Source organism: Triticum aestivum, chromosome 2D, assembly GCF_018294505.1.
Source record: "Triticum aestivum cultivar Chinese Spring chromosome 2D, IWGSC CS RefSeq v2.1, whole genome shotgun sequence".
In the NCBI taxonomy this organism is placed as follows: domain Eukaryota; kingdom Viridiplantae; phylum Streptophyta; class Magnoliopsida; order Poales; family Poaceae; genus Triticum; species Triticum aestivum.
Genome location: NC_057799.1, coordinates 93,437,410 through 93,454,488, shown reverse-complemented (window position 1 = coordinate 93,454,488; position 17,079 = coordinate 93,437,410).

Genomic DNA, 17,079 nt, shown 5'->3' with positions numbered 1-17,079 from the left:
GAATACATAGACAAACAGAGTGTCACTAGTATGCCTCTACTTGACTAGCTCGTTGATCAAAGATGGTTAAGTTTCCTAGCCATTGACATGGGTTGTCATTTGATTAACGGGATCACATCATTAGGAGAATGATGTGATTGACTTGACCCATTCCGTTAGCTTAGCACTCGATCGTTTAGTATGTTGCTATTGCTTTCTTCATGACTAATACATGTTCCTATGACTATGAGATTATGCAACTCCCGTTTACCGGAGGAACACTTTGTGTGCTACCAAACGTCACAACGTAACTGGGTGATTATAAAGGTGCTCTACAGGTGTCTCCGAAGGTACTTGTTGGGTTGGCGTATTTCGAGATTAGGATTTGTCACTCCGATTGTCGGAGAGGTATCTCTGGGCCCTCTCGGTAATGCACATCACTTAAGCCTTGCAAGCATTGCAACTAATGAGTTAGTTGCGGGATGATGTATTACGGAATGAGTAAAGAGACTTGTCGGTAACGAGATTGAACTAGGTATTGAGATACCAATGATCAAATCTCGGGCAAGTAACATACCGATGACAAAGGGAACAACATATGTTGTCATGCGGTCTGACCGATAAAGATCTTCGTAGAATATGTGGGAGCCAATATGAGCATCCAGGTTCCGCTATTGGTTATTGACCGGAGACGTGTCTCGGTCATGTCTACATAGTTCTCGAACCCGTAGGGTCCGCACGCTTAACGTTTCGATGATAGTTATATTATGAGTTTATATGTTTTGATGTACCGAAGGTTGTTCGGAGTCCCGGATGTGATCACGGACATGACGAGGAGTCTCGAAATGGTCGAGACATGAAGATTGATATATTGGAAGCCTATGTTTGGATATCGGAAGTGTTCCGGGTGAAATCGGGATTTTACCGGAGTACCGGAGGGGTTACCGGAACCCCCCGGAGGTTAATGGGCCATAGTGGGCCTTAGTGGAAGAGAGGAGAGGCGGCCAGGGCAAGGGCCGCGCGCCCCTCCCCCTAGTCCGAATAGGACAAGGAGAGGGGGCGGCGCCCCCCTTTCCTTCTTCTCCTCCACCTCTTTCCCCCTCCACTCCTAGTCCAACTAGGAAAAGGGAGGGAGTCCTACTCCCGGTGGGAGTAGGACTCCTCCTGGCGTGCCCCCTCTAGGCCGGCGGCACCTCCCCCCTTGCTCCTTTATATACGGGGGCAAGGGGCACCCCAATGACACAACAATTGATCGTTTGATCTTTTAGCCGTGTGCGGTGCCCCCCTGCACCATAGTCCACCTCGATAATACTGTAGCGGTGCTTAGGCGAAGCCCTGCGTCGGTAGAACATCATCATCGTCACCACGCCGTTGTGCTGACAAAACTCTCGCTCAGCACTCGGCTGGATCGGAGTTCGAGGGACGTCATCGGGCTGAACGTGTGCTGAACTCTGAGGTGCCGTGCGTTCGGTACTTGATCGGTCGGATCGTGAAGACATACGACTACATCAACCGCGTTGTGCTAACGCTTCCGCTTTCGGTTTACGAGGGTACGTGGACAACACTCTCCCCTCTCGTTGCTATGCATCACCATGATCTTGCGTGTGCGTAGGAAATTTTTTGAAATTACTACGTTCCCCAACAGTGGCATCCGAGCTAGGTTTTATGCGTAGATGTCATATGCACGAGTAGAACACAAGTGAGTTGTGGGCGATATAAGTCATACTGCTTACCAGCATGTCATATTTTGGTTCGGCGGTATTGTTGGATGAAGCGGCCCGGACCGACATTACGCGTACGCTTACGCGAGACTGGTTCTACCGACGTGCTTTGCACACAGGTGGCTGGCAGATGTCAGTTTCTCCAACTTTAGTTGAACCGAGTGTGGCTATGCCCGGTCCTTGCGAAGGTTAAAACAGCACCAACTTGACAAACTATCGTTGTGGTTTTGATGCGTAGGTAAGAACGGTTCTTGCTAAGCCCGTAGCAGCCACGTAAAATTTGCAACAACAAAGTAGAGGGCGTCTAACTTGTTTTTGCAGGGCATTTGTGATGTGATATGGTCAAGATATGATGCTAAATTTTATTGTATGAGATGATCATGTTTTGTAACCGAGTTATCGGCAACTGGCAGGAGCCATATGGTTGTCGCTTTATTGTATGCAATGCAATCGCCCTGTAATGCTTTACTTTATCACTAAGCGGTAGCGATAGTCGTAGAAGCATAAGATTGGCGAGATGACAATGATGCTACGATGGAGATCAAGGTGTCGCGCCGGTGACGATGTTGATCATGACGGTGCTTCGGAGATGGAGATCACAAGCACAAGATGATGATGGCCATATCATATCACTTATATTGATTGCATATGATGTTTATCTTTTATGCATCTTATCTTGCTTTGATTGACGGTACCATTATAAGATGATCCCTCACTAAATTATCAAAGTATAAGTGTTCTCCCTGAGTATGCACCGTTGCGAAAGTTCTTCGTGCTGAGACACCACGTGATGATCGGGTGTGATAGGCTCTACGTTCAAATACAACGGGTGCAAGCCAGTTTTGCACACGCAGAATACTCAGGTTAAACTTGACGAGCCTAGCATATGCAGATATGGCCTCAGAACACTGAGACCGAAAGGTCGAGCGTGAATCATATAGTAGATATGATCAACATAGTGATGTTCACCATTGAAAACTACTCCATTTCATGTGATGATCGGTTATGGTTTAGTTGATTTGGATCACGTGATCACTTAGAGGATTAGAGAGATGTCTATCTAAGTGGGAGTTCTTAAGTAATATGATTAATTGAACTTCAATTTATCATGAACTTAGTACCTGATAGTATCTTGCTTGTCTATGTTGATTGTAGATAGATGGCCCGTTTTGTTGTTCCATTGAATTTTAATGCGTTCCTTGAGAAAGCAAAGTTGAAAGATGATGGTAGCAATTACACGGACTGGGTCCATAACTTGAGGATTATCCTCATTGCTACACAGAAGAGTTACATCCTGGAAGCACCGCTAGGTGTACCACCTGCGCCAGCAAGTGCAGACATTGTGAATGCCTGGCAGTCACGTGTTGATGACTACTCGATAGTTCAGTGTGCCATGCTTTACGGCTTAGAACCGAGACTTCAACGACGTTTTGAACGTCATGGAGCATATGAGATGTTCCAGGAATTGAAGTTAATATTTCAAAAGAATGCCCGGATTGAGAGATATGAAGTCTCCAATAAATTCTATAGCTGCAAGATGGAGGAGAATAGTTCTGTCAGTGGGCATATACTCAAGATGTCTGGGTACTGCAATCACATGATTCAACTGGGAGTTAATCTTCCGGATGATAGTGTCATTGACAGAATTCTTCAATCACTGCCACCAAGCTACAAGAGCTTCGTGATGAACTATAACATGCAAGGGATGGATAAGACGATTCCCGAGCTCTTCGCAATGCTAAAGGCTGCGGAGGTAGAAATCAAGAATGACCATCAAGTGTTGATGGTCAATAAGACCACCAGTTTCAAGAAAAAGGGCAAAGGGAAGAAGAAGGGGAACTTCAAGAAGAACAGCAAGCAAGTTGCTGCTCAAGAGAAGAAACCCAAGTCTGGACCTAAGCCTGAGACTGAGTGCTTCTACTGCAAGCAGACTGGTTACTGGAAGCGGAACTGCCCCAAGTATTTGGCGGATAAGAAGGATGGCAAGGTGAACAAAGGTATATGTGATATACATGTTATTGATGTGTACCTTACCAGAGCTCGCAGTAGCACCTGGGTATTTGATACTGGTTCTGTTGCTAATATTTGCAACTCGAAACAGGGACTACAGATTAAGCGGACACTGGCTAAGGACGAGGTGACGATGCGCGTGGGAAATGGTTCCAAAGTTGATGTGGTCGCTGTCAGCACGCTACCTCTACATCTACCTTCGGGATTAGTATTAGACCTAAATAATTGTTATTTGGTGCCAGCGTTGAGCATGAACATTATATATGGATCTTGTTTGATGCGAGACGGTTATTCATTTAAATCAGAGAATAATGGTTGTTCTATTTATATGAGTAATATCTTTTATGGTCATGCACCCTTAAAGAGTGGTCTATTTTTGATGAATCTCGATAGTAGTAATACACATATTCATAATGTTGAAGCCAAAAGATGCAGAGTTGATAATGATAGTGCAACTTATTTGTGGCACTGCCGTTTAGGTCATATCGGTGTAAAGCGCATGAAGAAACTCCATACTGATGGACTTTTGTAACCACTTGATTATGAATCACTTGGTACTTGCGAACCGTGCCTCATGGGCAAGATGACTAAAACGCCGTTCTCCGGTACTATGGAGAGAACAACAGATTTGTTGGAAATCATACATACAGATGTATGTGGTCCGATGAATGTTGAGGCTCGTGGTGGATATCGTTATTTTCTCACCTTCATAGATGATTTGAGCAGATATGGGTATATCTACTTAATGAAACATAAGTCTGAAACATTTGAAAAGTTCAAAGAATTTCAAAGTGAAGTTGAAAATCATCGTAACAAGAAAATAAAAGTTTCTACGATATGATCATGGAGGAGAATATTTGAGTTACGAGTTTGGTCTACATTTGAAACAATGCGGAATAGTTTCGCAACTCACGCCATCTGGAACACCACAGCGAAATGGTGTGTCCGAACGTCGTAATCGTACTTTACTAGATATGGTGCGATCTATGATGTCTCTTACTGATTTACCGCTATCGTTTTGGGGTTATGCTTTAGAGACGGCTGCATTCACGTTAAATAGGGCACCATCGAAATCCGTTGAGACGACGCCTTATGAACTGTGGTTTGGCAAGAAACCAAAGTTGTCGTTTCTTAAAGTTTGGGGCTGCGATGCTTATGTGAAAAAGCTTCAACCTGATAAGCTCGAACCCAAATCGGAGAAATGTGTCTTCATAGGATACCCAAAGGAGACTGTTGGGTACACCTTCTATCACAGATCTGAAGGCAAGACATTCGTTGCTAAGAATGGATCCTTTCTAGAGAAGGAGTTTCTCTCGAAAGAAGTGAGTGGGAAGAAAGTAGAACTTGATGAGGTAACTGTACCTGCTCCCTTATTGGAAAGTAGTTCATCACAGAAACCGGTTCCTGTGACACCTACACCAATTAGTGAGGAAGTTAATGATGATGATCATGGAGCTTCAGATCAAGTTGTTAATGAACCTCGTAGGTCAATCAGAGTAAGATCCGCACCAGAGTGGTACGGTAATCCTATTCTGGAGGTTATGTTACTAGACCATGACGAACCTACGAACTATGAAGAAGCGATGGTGAGCCCAGATTCCGCAAAATGGCTTGAGGCCATGAAATCTGAGATGGGATCCATGTATGAGAACAAAGTGTGGACTTTAGTTGACTTCCCGATGATCGGCAAGCCATTGAAAATAAATGGATCTTCAAGAAGAAGACTGACGCTGATGGTAATGTTACTGTCTATAAAGCTCGACTTGTTGCGAAAGGTTTTCGACAAGTTCAAGGGATTGACTACGATGAGACCTTCTCACCCGTAGCGATGCTTAAGTCTGTCCGAATCATGTTAGCAATTGCCGCATTTTATGATTATGAAATTTGGCAAATGGATGTCAAAACTGCATTCCTGAATGGATTTCTGGAAGAAGAGTTGTATATGATGCAACCGGAAGGTTTTGTTGATCCAAAGGGAGCTAACAAAGTGTGCAAGCTCCAGCGATCCATTTATGGACTGGTGCAAGCCTCTCGGAGTTGGAATAAACGCTTTGATAGTGTGATCAAAGCATTTGGTTTTGTACAGACTTTTGGAGAAGCATGTATTTACAAGAAAGTGAGTGGGAGCTCTGTAGCATTTCTGATATTATATGTGGATGACATATTGCTGATTGGAAATGATATAGAATTTCTGGATAGCATAAAGGGATACTTGAATAAGAGTTTTTCAATGAAAGACCTCGGTGAAGCTGCTTATATATTGGGCATCAAGATCTATAGAGATAGATCAAGATGCTTAATTGGACTTTCACAAAGCACATACCTTGACAAAGTTTTGAAGAAGTTCAAAATGGATCAGGCAAAGAAAGGGTTCTTGCCTGTGTTACAAGGTGTGAAGTTGAGTAAGACTCAATGCCAGACCACTTCAGAAGATAGAGAGAAAATGAAAGATGTTCCCTATGCTTCAGCCATAGGCTCTATCATGTATGCAATGCTGTGTACCAGACCTGATGTGTGCCTTGCTATAAGTCTAGCAGGGAGGTACCAAAGTAATCCAGGAGTGGATCACTGGACAGCGGTCAAGAACATCCTGAAATACCTGAAAAGGACTAAGGATATGTTTCTCGTTTATGGAGGTGACAAAGAGCTCATCGTAAATGGTTACGTTGATGCAAGCTTTGACACTGATCCGGAAGATTCTAAATCGCAAACCGGATACGTGTTTACATTGAACGGTGGAGCTGTCAGTTGGTGCAGTTCTAAACAAAGCGTCGTGGCAGGATCTACGTGTGAAGCGGAGTACATAGCTGCTTCGGAAGCAGCAAATGAATGAGTCTGGATGAAGGAGTTCATATCCGACCTAGGTGTCATACCTAGTGCATCGGGTCCAATGAAAATCTTTTCTGACAATACTGGTGCAATTGCCTTGACGAAGGAATTCAGATTTCACAAGAGAACCAAGCACATCAAGAGACGCTTCAATTCCATCTGGGATTTAGTCCAGGTGGGAGACATAGAAATTTGCAAGATACATACGGATCTGAATGTTGCAGACCCGTTGACTAAGCCTCTTCCACGAGCAAAACATGATCAGCACCAAGGCTCCATGGGTGTTAGAATCATTACTGTGTAACCTAGATTATTGACTCTAGTGCAAGTGGGAGACTGAAGGAAATATGCCCTAGAGGCAATAATAAAGTTATTATTTATTTCCTTATATCATGATAAATGTTTATTATTCATGCTAGAATTGTATTAACCGGAAACGTAATACTTGTGTGAATACATAGACAAACAGAGTGTCACTAGTATGCCTCTACTTAACTAGCTCGTTGATCAAAGATGGTTATGTTTCCTAGCCATTGACATGGGTTGTCATTTGATTAACGGGATCACATCATTAGGAGAATGATGTGATTGACTTGACCCATTCCGTTAGCTTAGCACTCGATCGTATAGTATGTTGCTATTGCTTTCTTCATGACTTATACATGTTCCTATGACTATGAGATTATGCAACTCCCGTTTACCGGAGGAACACTTTGTGTGCTACCAAACATCACAACGTAACTAGGTGATTATAAAGGTGCTCTACAGGTGTCTCCAAAGGTACTTGTTGGGTTGGCGTATTTCGAGATTAGGATTTGTCACTCCGATTGTCGGAGAGGTATCTCTGGGCCCACTCGGTAATGCACATCACTTAAGCCTTGCAAGCATTGCAACTAATGAGTTAGTTGCGGGATGATGTACTACGGAACGAGTAAAGAGACTTGCCGGTAACGAGATTGAACTAGGTATTGAGATACCGACGATCGAATCTCGGGCAAGTAACATACCGATGACAATGGGAACAACGTATGTTGTTATGCGGTCTGACTGATAAAGATCTTCGTAGAATATGTGGGAGCCAATATGAGCATCCAGGTTCCGCTATTGGTTATTGACCGGAGACGTGTCTCGGTCATGTCTACATAGTTCTCGAACCCGTAGGGTCCGCACGCTTAACGTTTCGATGACAGTTATATTATAAGTTTATATGTTTTGATGTACTGAAGATTGTTCGGAGTCCCGGATGTGGTCACGGACATGACGAGGAGTCTCGAAATGGTCGAGACATGAAGATTGATATATTGGAAGCCTATATTTGGATATCAGAATTGTTCCGGGTGAAATCGGGATTTTACCGGAGTACCGGAGGGGTTATCGGAACCCCCCGGGGGTTAATGGGCCATAGTGGGCCTTAGTGGAGAAGAGGAGAGGCGGCCAGGGCAAGGGCCGCGCGCCCCTCCCCCCTAGTCTGAATACGACAAGTAGAGGGGGCGGCGCCCCCCCTTTCCTTCTTCTCCTCCACCTCTTTCCCCCTCTTCTCCTAATCCAACAAGGAAAAGGGAGGGAGTCCTACTCCCGGTGGGAGTAGGACTCCTCCTGGCGCGCCCCCTCCTGGCCGGCCGCACCTCCCCCCTTGCTCCTTTATATACGGGGGCAGGGGGCACCCTAGAGACACAACAATTGATCTCTTGATCTCTTAGCCGTGTGCGGTGCCCCCCTCCACCATAGTCCACGTCGATAAACTATAGCGGTGCTTAGGCGAAGCCCTACGTCGGTAGAACATCATCATCGTCACCACGCCGTCGTGCTAACGAAACACTCCCTCAACACTCAGCTGGATCGGAGTTCGAGGGACGTCACCGGGCTGAACGTGTGCTGAACTCGTAGGTGTCGTGCGTTCGGTACTTGATCGGTCAGATCGTGAAGACATACGACTACATCAACCGCGTTGTGCTAACGCTTCCGCTTTCGGTCTACCAGGGTACGTGGACAACACTCTCCCCTCTCGTTGCTATGCATCACCATGATCTTGTGTGTGCGTAGGAATTTTTTTGAAATTACTACGTTCCCCAACACTCGACGCCAACACCTCTCATATATACCCAAACTTCCAGAAAGAAACCTAGATCGGAAGTTCCGCCGCCGCAAGCCTCTGTAGCCACGAGAAATCAATCTAAGCCCTCTCCGGCACCCTGCCGGAGGGGGCCATCATCACCGGAGGCCATGGAGGAGGATCCCAGAGGGGCCATCATCGCCATGAAGGCCAAGGACCAGAGGGAGAACCTCTCCCCATCTAGGGGGAGGCCATGGAGGAGGAAGCACAAGGGGGAGAACCTCTCCTCCTCTCTCTTGGTGGCGCCCGAGTGCCATCGGGAGGGGAATCATCGCCGCGGTGATCGTCTTCATCAACATCACCATCATCATCACCATCCTCATCTATTTTACGCGGTCCACTCTCCCGCACCCCACTGTAATCCCTACTTGAACATGGTGCTTTATGCCACATATTATGATCCAATGATGTGTTGCCATCCTATGATGTTTTGAGTAGATATCCTTTGTCTTTGGGTTGATTGATGATCTAGATTGGTTGAGTTGTATGTTTTATTATCGGTGTTGTCCTATGGTGCTCTCCGTGTCACGCAAGCGTGAGGGATTCCCGCTGTAGGGTGTTGCAATACGTTCATGATTCGCTTATAGTGGGTTGGTGAGTGACTGAAACACAAACCCGAGTAAGGGGGTTGTTGCGTATGGGAATAAAGAGGACTTGATGCTTTAATGCTATGGTTGGGTTTTACCTTAATGATATTTAGTTGTTGTGGATGCTTGCTAGAGTTCCAATCATAAGTGCATATGATCCAAGAAGATAAAGTATGTTAGCTTATGCCTCTCCCTCATATGAAATTGCAATAGTGATTACCGGTCTTGTTAACAATTGCCTAGGACAATTCCGCACACCGATCCATCATTATTCCACACTCGCTATTTATAATATTTAGTAATATATTCTAACTTAATGATAACAGCACCTACTTTTATATTTTAGCTCTCCGACATCATACAAAGTTATCCTCTTCATACCCACAACGTAGTTTTATTTCTCGTTTCTAGTTGGAAGCAAACGTTTGGTGTACGTAGAGTCGTATCAGTGGCAGATAGGGCTTGAGAGAATATTGATCTTACCTTTAGCTCATTGTGGGTTCGACAATCCATACTTATCACTTCCACCTTTGGAGATTTCTACGATGATTCCCTGCACTTGGGGATTATCAAGCTCTTTTCTGGCGCCGTTGCCGGGGAGCAATAGCGTGGGGTTGATATTCTCGTGTAGGCTTGTTTGCTTTCTTCACTAAGTAGATTTTGTTTTTCCTTTTTGCTTCTGTTTAGTTGTGGGTGAAACATAAAAAAAACTAAAATAATGAAAATACCAAAAAAAATACTTGCCTCTCATGCCTAAAAAGTTTTTCAAAAAGAGAAGTGATTGGAAAGTTATGCATTGGAGAAGTGAGGGTCGACCTTGAGCACTTGTGTTCATGCTCACGGAAATAATGTATAATTTTTCATGGAAGTTTCTCTGTATATAATTATCCCCTTGTGTATATCCATTGTATTATAAAATTAATGTGTAAAGCTTTGGTTTTAGGATGATTAGATTGCTTGTTTAGTATGTGCAGAACAAAAACAGAAACTTTGGCTGTAGCGTGTGATTTTACATTTTTCACTGAAAGGTCAAATGGGTCTGAAACTTTTCGCACATTACTTCTGTACAAATTTTTCAATTTTTCAAATTTATTTCATAATTTTTGGAGTTACAGAAGTTTGCTAAACTTCCAGATTACTACAGATTGTCCTGTTTTAGACAGATTCTGTTTTTCTTGTGTTGTTTGCTTATTTTGATGCATCTATGGCTAGTATCGGAGGGTATGAACCATAGAGAAGTCGGAATACAGTAGATATAGTTCTAATATGAAAGTGGAATGAGTTTGAAACAGTACCTAAAGGTAGTTATTTGCTTTATTATACTAACGGATCTCACAAAGTTTTTGTTAAAGTTTTGTGTGGATGAAGTGTTCGAAGAACGAGGAGTTACCGATGTGAGAAGAATAAACAGAGGCAAGAGCTTAAGCTTGGGGATGCCCAAGGCATCCCAAGTAAATATTCTAAGGATACTCAAGCATCTAAGCTTGGGGATGCCCCGGTTGGCATCCCATCTTTCTTCCTCAACAATTATCGGTATACCTTGGTTTTTGTTTTGTTCACATGATTTGTGTCCTTTGTGTTTTTCTTTTTCTTTAAGAACCATGCTAGTATGATATGTCCCTTCATCAATTTATAGAATACTTCATGTGCTTCACCTATATCTTTTAAGTATGATCTTATAGAATTTCTCTTTGTGCTTCACTTAAATCTTTTGAGTATGGTTTTATAGAATGCTTCGTGTGCTTCACTTATACATTTTGAGCTTGGATATTGGTTAGCCTATATTAATTGTAGAATGCTCCATGAAGTTCACTTATATCTTTTGGATTATGAATAATACTATCATCTAAAGCGGGTTTGGAAGAATGTCAACTTTAGGAACTAGTGATCCCGCTATTCCGAATGAGAATAATTTTGCTTATGTAGAGAGTAGAAAAATTTATATGCTTGTAGATCATGAAAAGAATGCTTTATGTGATGGTTATATTATTGAATTCAATCATGATGCTACTGAAAATTATTATGAGGGAGGAATATATGCTTGTAGGAGTTGCAATAATATCAAGTTTCCTCTCTATGTGCTTAAAGCTTTGAAGTTATACTTGTTTTGCCTTCCTATGCTAGTTGATTCTTGTTCCTATAAATTATGTGTTCAAAAAATCCCTAGGCATAGGAAGTTGTTTATATTCAAATGTGCTGGTCATATTCTTCATGATGCTCTCTTTATGTTTCAATTCTTATCTTTTATGTGAGCATCATTGAAATCATCATGCCTAGCTAAAAGGCATTAAAGAAAAGCGCTTGTTGGGAGACAACTCAATATTTACCCTTACTGTTTTTATGTGTTTACATGATTAAGCTACTGTAGTGATCATGTTTTATAGCTTTTGTTTCAATAAAGTGCCAAGTAAGACCTTTGGGAAGACTTGGGTGAAAGTTAATGTGATCTTACTGTAAAAAACAGAAACTTTGCGCTCACGAGATTAGCTACCATTTTTCACAGAAGAGTGCTTTTGAGTTGATTATTTTTGCAGAAGATTAATAGACAAATTCCTCACGTCCACCAATTTATTTCATAACTTTTGGAGTAGGATAAGTATGGTTGCTGTTCAGATCATTACAGACTGTTCTGTTTCTGACAGATTCTGTTTTGATTGCATAGTTTGCTTGTTTTCTAGTTTCTATGGCTTATATTTCTCAATATAAATTGTAGAAATGATATGGTACATTATACATTGTGTGGGAACAATTATGAACCTTGTCTTAGACATTACCAAAGTGAATGATTTACTCTTTATCATACTAACCTATCTCACGAAGTTTTGTTAAGTTATGTGTGATTGAAGTTTTCAAGCTTTGGGTGAGATATCGATATGAGGAGAATAAGGAGTGGAAAGACCCTAAGATTGGGGATGCCCAAGGAACCCCAAGGTAATATTCAAGGAAGACTCAAGCGCCTAAGCTTGGGGATGCCTCGGAAGGCATCTCCTCTTTCGTCTTCAAAACTATCGGTATACCTTACTCGGAGCTATATTTTTATTCGTCACATGATATGTGTTTTGCTTGGAGCGTGTTTTCAGTTTTACTTTCTGTTTGAATAAAATCATTGGATCTGAAATATTGAATGAAAAAGAATCCTCCCATGGCTAGTTAATTATTTGACTACTCAGTGTTCTTCACTTATATCTTTTGGAGTAGTTTGTCATTTACTCATGTGCTTCACGTATATATCCTATGAGTAAATGGTTGAATAAATTGAATGTCATAAATCTGAATTTATATATGTTTCATATGCTTATAACATGGGGAGTAATGACTTCACACATAATAAGTATAGGTAGTAAACTCATTGAAAGTTAGCAAACGTGGAATTGGTCACTTGACCAATTCATGAAAGAATATTGAAGGAAGAGAGATTTCACATATAAATATACTATCTTGGACATCTTTTGTAATTGTGAGCACTCACTAAAATATGACATGATAAAAGGTTGATGTTGGACAAGGAAGACAACTTAATGGGTTATGTTTTCTTATATCCGAAATAAAGTATATTGTCATGGATCATCCAACATGCTGAGCTTGCCTTTCCCTCTCATGCTAGCCAAATTCTTTGCACCAAGTAGAGATACTACTTGTGCTTCCAAACATCCCTTAAAATGAGTTTTGCCATGAGAGTCCACCATACCTACCTATGGATTGAGTAAGATCCTTCAAGTAAGTTGTCATCGGTACATGCAATAAAAATTGCTTTCTAAATATGTATGATCTATTAGTGTGGAGAAAATAAGCTTTATACGATCTTGTGATATGGAAGCAATAAAAGCGACTGACTGCATAATAAAGATCCCTATCACAAGTGGCAATATAAAGTGATGTTCTTTTGCATTAAGATTTTGTGCATCCAACTTAAAATCGCATGACAACCTCTGCTTCCCTCTGCGAAGGGCCTATCTTTTACTTTATCTTCTACCTTATGAAAGAGTCATGGTGATCTTCACCTTTCCTTTTTATGTTTTATCCTTTGGCAAGCACATTGTGTTGGAAAGATCCTGATATATATATCCAATTGGATGTAAGTTATCATGAACTATTATTGTTGACATTACCCTTGAGGTAAAAGTTTGGGAGGCGAAACTATAAGCCCCTATCTTTCTCTGTATCCGATTAAAACCTTGAACCCATATCACGTGAGTGTTAGCAATTGTGAAAGATTAAATGATAGTTGAGTATGTGGAGTTTGCTGAATCAAAGCTCTGACATAGACCCTTCCTGAAAATAAGATGAATTGCAATTGTTTGATAAATAAGAGCACTGTTTGTTAGTTTTCAAGAAAGTCTATGATCTATACTTTAACATGTGAATAGATTGTTACTTGATCATGAAAAGTTTTATAATATGAGCTACTATTATGACATATATTGATGCTAGAAAAAGTGAGTGAAATTATCATTGATCGAACTTGTGCACTTGCTAGCATTCACACTTCATAAATTATTTCTTTTATCATTTACCTACTCGAGGACGAGCGGGAATTAAGCTTGGGGATGCTGATACATCTCCAACGTATCTATAATTTATGAAGTATTCATGCTATTATATTATCAACCTTGGATGTCTTACATGCATTTATATGCTATTTTATATGGTTTTTGGGACTAACCTATTAACCTAGAGCCCAGTGCCAGTTTCTGTTTTCTCCTTGTTTTAGAGTATCGCAGAAAAGGAAAGCCAAACGGAGTCCAATTGACCTGAAACTTGACGGAGCTTATTTTTGGACCAAAAGAAGGCCAAGGAGTCAAAGAGTTGGGCCAGAAGAGTCCCGGGCTGCCCACGAGGGTGGGAGGCGTGCCCACCCCCCTGGGAGCGCCTCCCTGCCTCGTGGACAGCCCGGAGACCCTCCTGGCTTGTTCTCGACGCCAACACCTCTCATATATACCCAAACTTCCAGAAAGAAACCTAGATCGGAAGTTCCGCCACCGCAAGCCTCTGTAGCCACGAGAAATCAATCTAGGCCCTCTCCGGCACCCTGCCGGAGGGGGCCATCATCACCGGAGGCCATGGAGGAGGATCCCGGAGGGGCCATAATCGCCATGAAGGCCAAGGACCAGAGGGAGAACCTCTCCCCATCTAGGGGGAGGCCATGGAGGAGGAAGCACAAGGGGGAGAACCTCTCCTCCTCTCTCTCGGTGGCGCTTGAGTGCCATCGGGAGGGGAACCATCGCCGCGGTGATCGTCTTCATCAACATCACCATCATCATCACCATCCTCATCTATTTTACGCGGTCCACTCTCCCGCACCCCGCTGTAATCCCTACTTGAACATGGTGCTTTATGCCACATATTATGATTCAATGATGTGTTGCCATCCTATGATGTTTTGAGTAGATATCCTTTGTCTTTGGGTTGATTGATGATCTAGATTGGTATGAGTTGTATGTTTTATTATTGGTGCTGTCCTACGGTGCTCTCCATGTCACGCAAGCGTGAGGGATTCCCGCTGTAGGGTGTTGCAATACGTTCATGATTTGCTTATAGTCGGTTGGTGAGTGACTGAAACACAAACCCGAGTAAGGGGGTTGTTGCGTATGGGAATAAAGAGGACTTGATGCTTTAATGCTATGGTTGGGTTTTACCTTAATGATCTTTAGTAGTTGCAGATGCTTGCTAGAGTTCCAATCATAAGTGCATATGATCCAAGAAGAGAAAGTATGTTAGATTATGCCTCTCCCTCATATGAAATTGCAATAGTGATTACCGGTCTTGTTAACAATTGCCTAGGACAATTCCGCACACCGATCCATCATTATTCCACACTCGCTATTTATAATATTTAGTAATATATTCTAACTTAATGATAACAGCACCTACTTTTATATTTTAGCTCTCCGACATCATACAAAGTTATCCTCTTCATACCCACAACGTAGTTTTATTTCTCGTTTCTAGTTGGAAGCAAACGTTTGGTGTATGTAGAGTCGTATCAGTGGCAGATAGGGCTTGAGAGAATATTGATCTTACCTTTAGCTCCTTGTGGGTTCGACACTCCATACTTATCACTTCCATCTTTGGAAATTGCTACGATGATTCCCTGCACTTGGGGATTATCAGGTATCTCCATAGAAGTTACCATGGTTCAACACATGCACTAGTGGCACGTATTGACCATAATTTGGAGGAGTATCATAATAGGTATTGTAATTCTCAAGGTCAGTACAAAATGCGATCAGATGATTTTTCTCCTGATAAGTTAATTCGGAGCCATCGGTGTAGTGGGTTTTGTCTACCATCTTCCGCACATTGTTTGAAGAATGAAAATAAGATGTCGATGGAAATAAGCTGTCAACTATTTTGAAATAAACAATATAAATTAGTTAATAACTATGTTTGAGAAACTCACATAGCGGTAGAATTGGAAGCATATCAACAAGGACCCAAATGTCCATATTGTCTTGCTCGATGTCAGGATCACCAAGATCCATGGTGACAAGCATATCCTCATAAAAACCATACATCTTGCAAAGTGCTTCCCAATTTGGGCAACCAAAATGGGTTACACTCTGAGAATTGTACATATTTACTTCAAAATCCATACCATGATGGGTCCTTAGGTGAATTTTCTTTGTTTCAAAACTTTCATGGTCTTCAAAACCCATCCTCTCCAAGACATAGCGTCTTGCATGGCATGGGATAAGCTAGTCAAATTATAAAAGATGAAAATTACACGTTGAAATAGTTGAAGTCGTGCTTAATTAATTACGAAAAAAACACTTGTCGTCGTTGTGTACCGTTTCAACATCGAAGGTCTCCTGGAGCTTAATGCTAAAGCGCCGATCTTCGTCCAGGTGAGGCCTGTCGCACAGACCTCGGTCGTTGTTGCACTAGCCGCACTCCCCTGGGAGACTTTCGTCATCCGAATAGGACATTTCTTATGTTCATAATTCAAAGATTAAACTTGTACATTTAAATATATGTACTACAAAAACTAAATTAGATCATTATTATTCATCACGGGTTGACTATCGGTCTGTCGAGTCTTTTCTTGAAAACTCTCAGCTCACATGGTGTATATATTCGACCGTCGGTGATGGTAGCTCCTCCTTTGGTTCCCGGGTGCATTACACCAAATTGTCTAGCACACGGGAATGAAAGAGAAGCTACCCCCACGACAACAGTCGGGATTCTTCGTCCTCTCATATATGGTGGAGACTCTCCCTCACTAATTCCTCTCTGACATTTGCGCCCGTCGGTGATGGTAGCTCCTCCTTTCGTTCCCTAGTGCATTACACCAAATTTTCTAGCACACGGGAACGAAGGAGAAGCTACCCCCACGACAACAGCCCGGATTCTTCGTCCTCTCATATATGGTGGAGACTCGACAGACTTAAAGTCAACCCAAAATATCGTTTAATTATCTTTCTAAAAAAGGACATATCATTTAACCAAAAAAATAAACTAGTTCTGTTAATTTTCTTACTAAAAATAAACTACTTCTATAGTAAAATAAACTAGTTCTATTAATTTTCTTACTAAAAATAAACTACTTCTATAGTAAAATAAACTAGTTTTATTAAATCAACTAGTTCAACTAAGCACTTACTATAAATAAAATAAAGTAGTACTTACTAAAAATAAACAACTTCTATAGTAAAATAAACTAGTTTTATTAAATCAACTAGTTCAACTAAGCAATTACTATAAATAAAATAAAGTAGTACTTACTAAAAATGAACTAGTTTAACTAGTTCTATTATATTTCTAACTAATTCTATTAAACACTTACTAAAAAACATCTAATTCAACTAACCTTAAATGCACACTAACCTAACATCTAATGCAC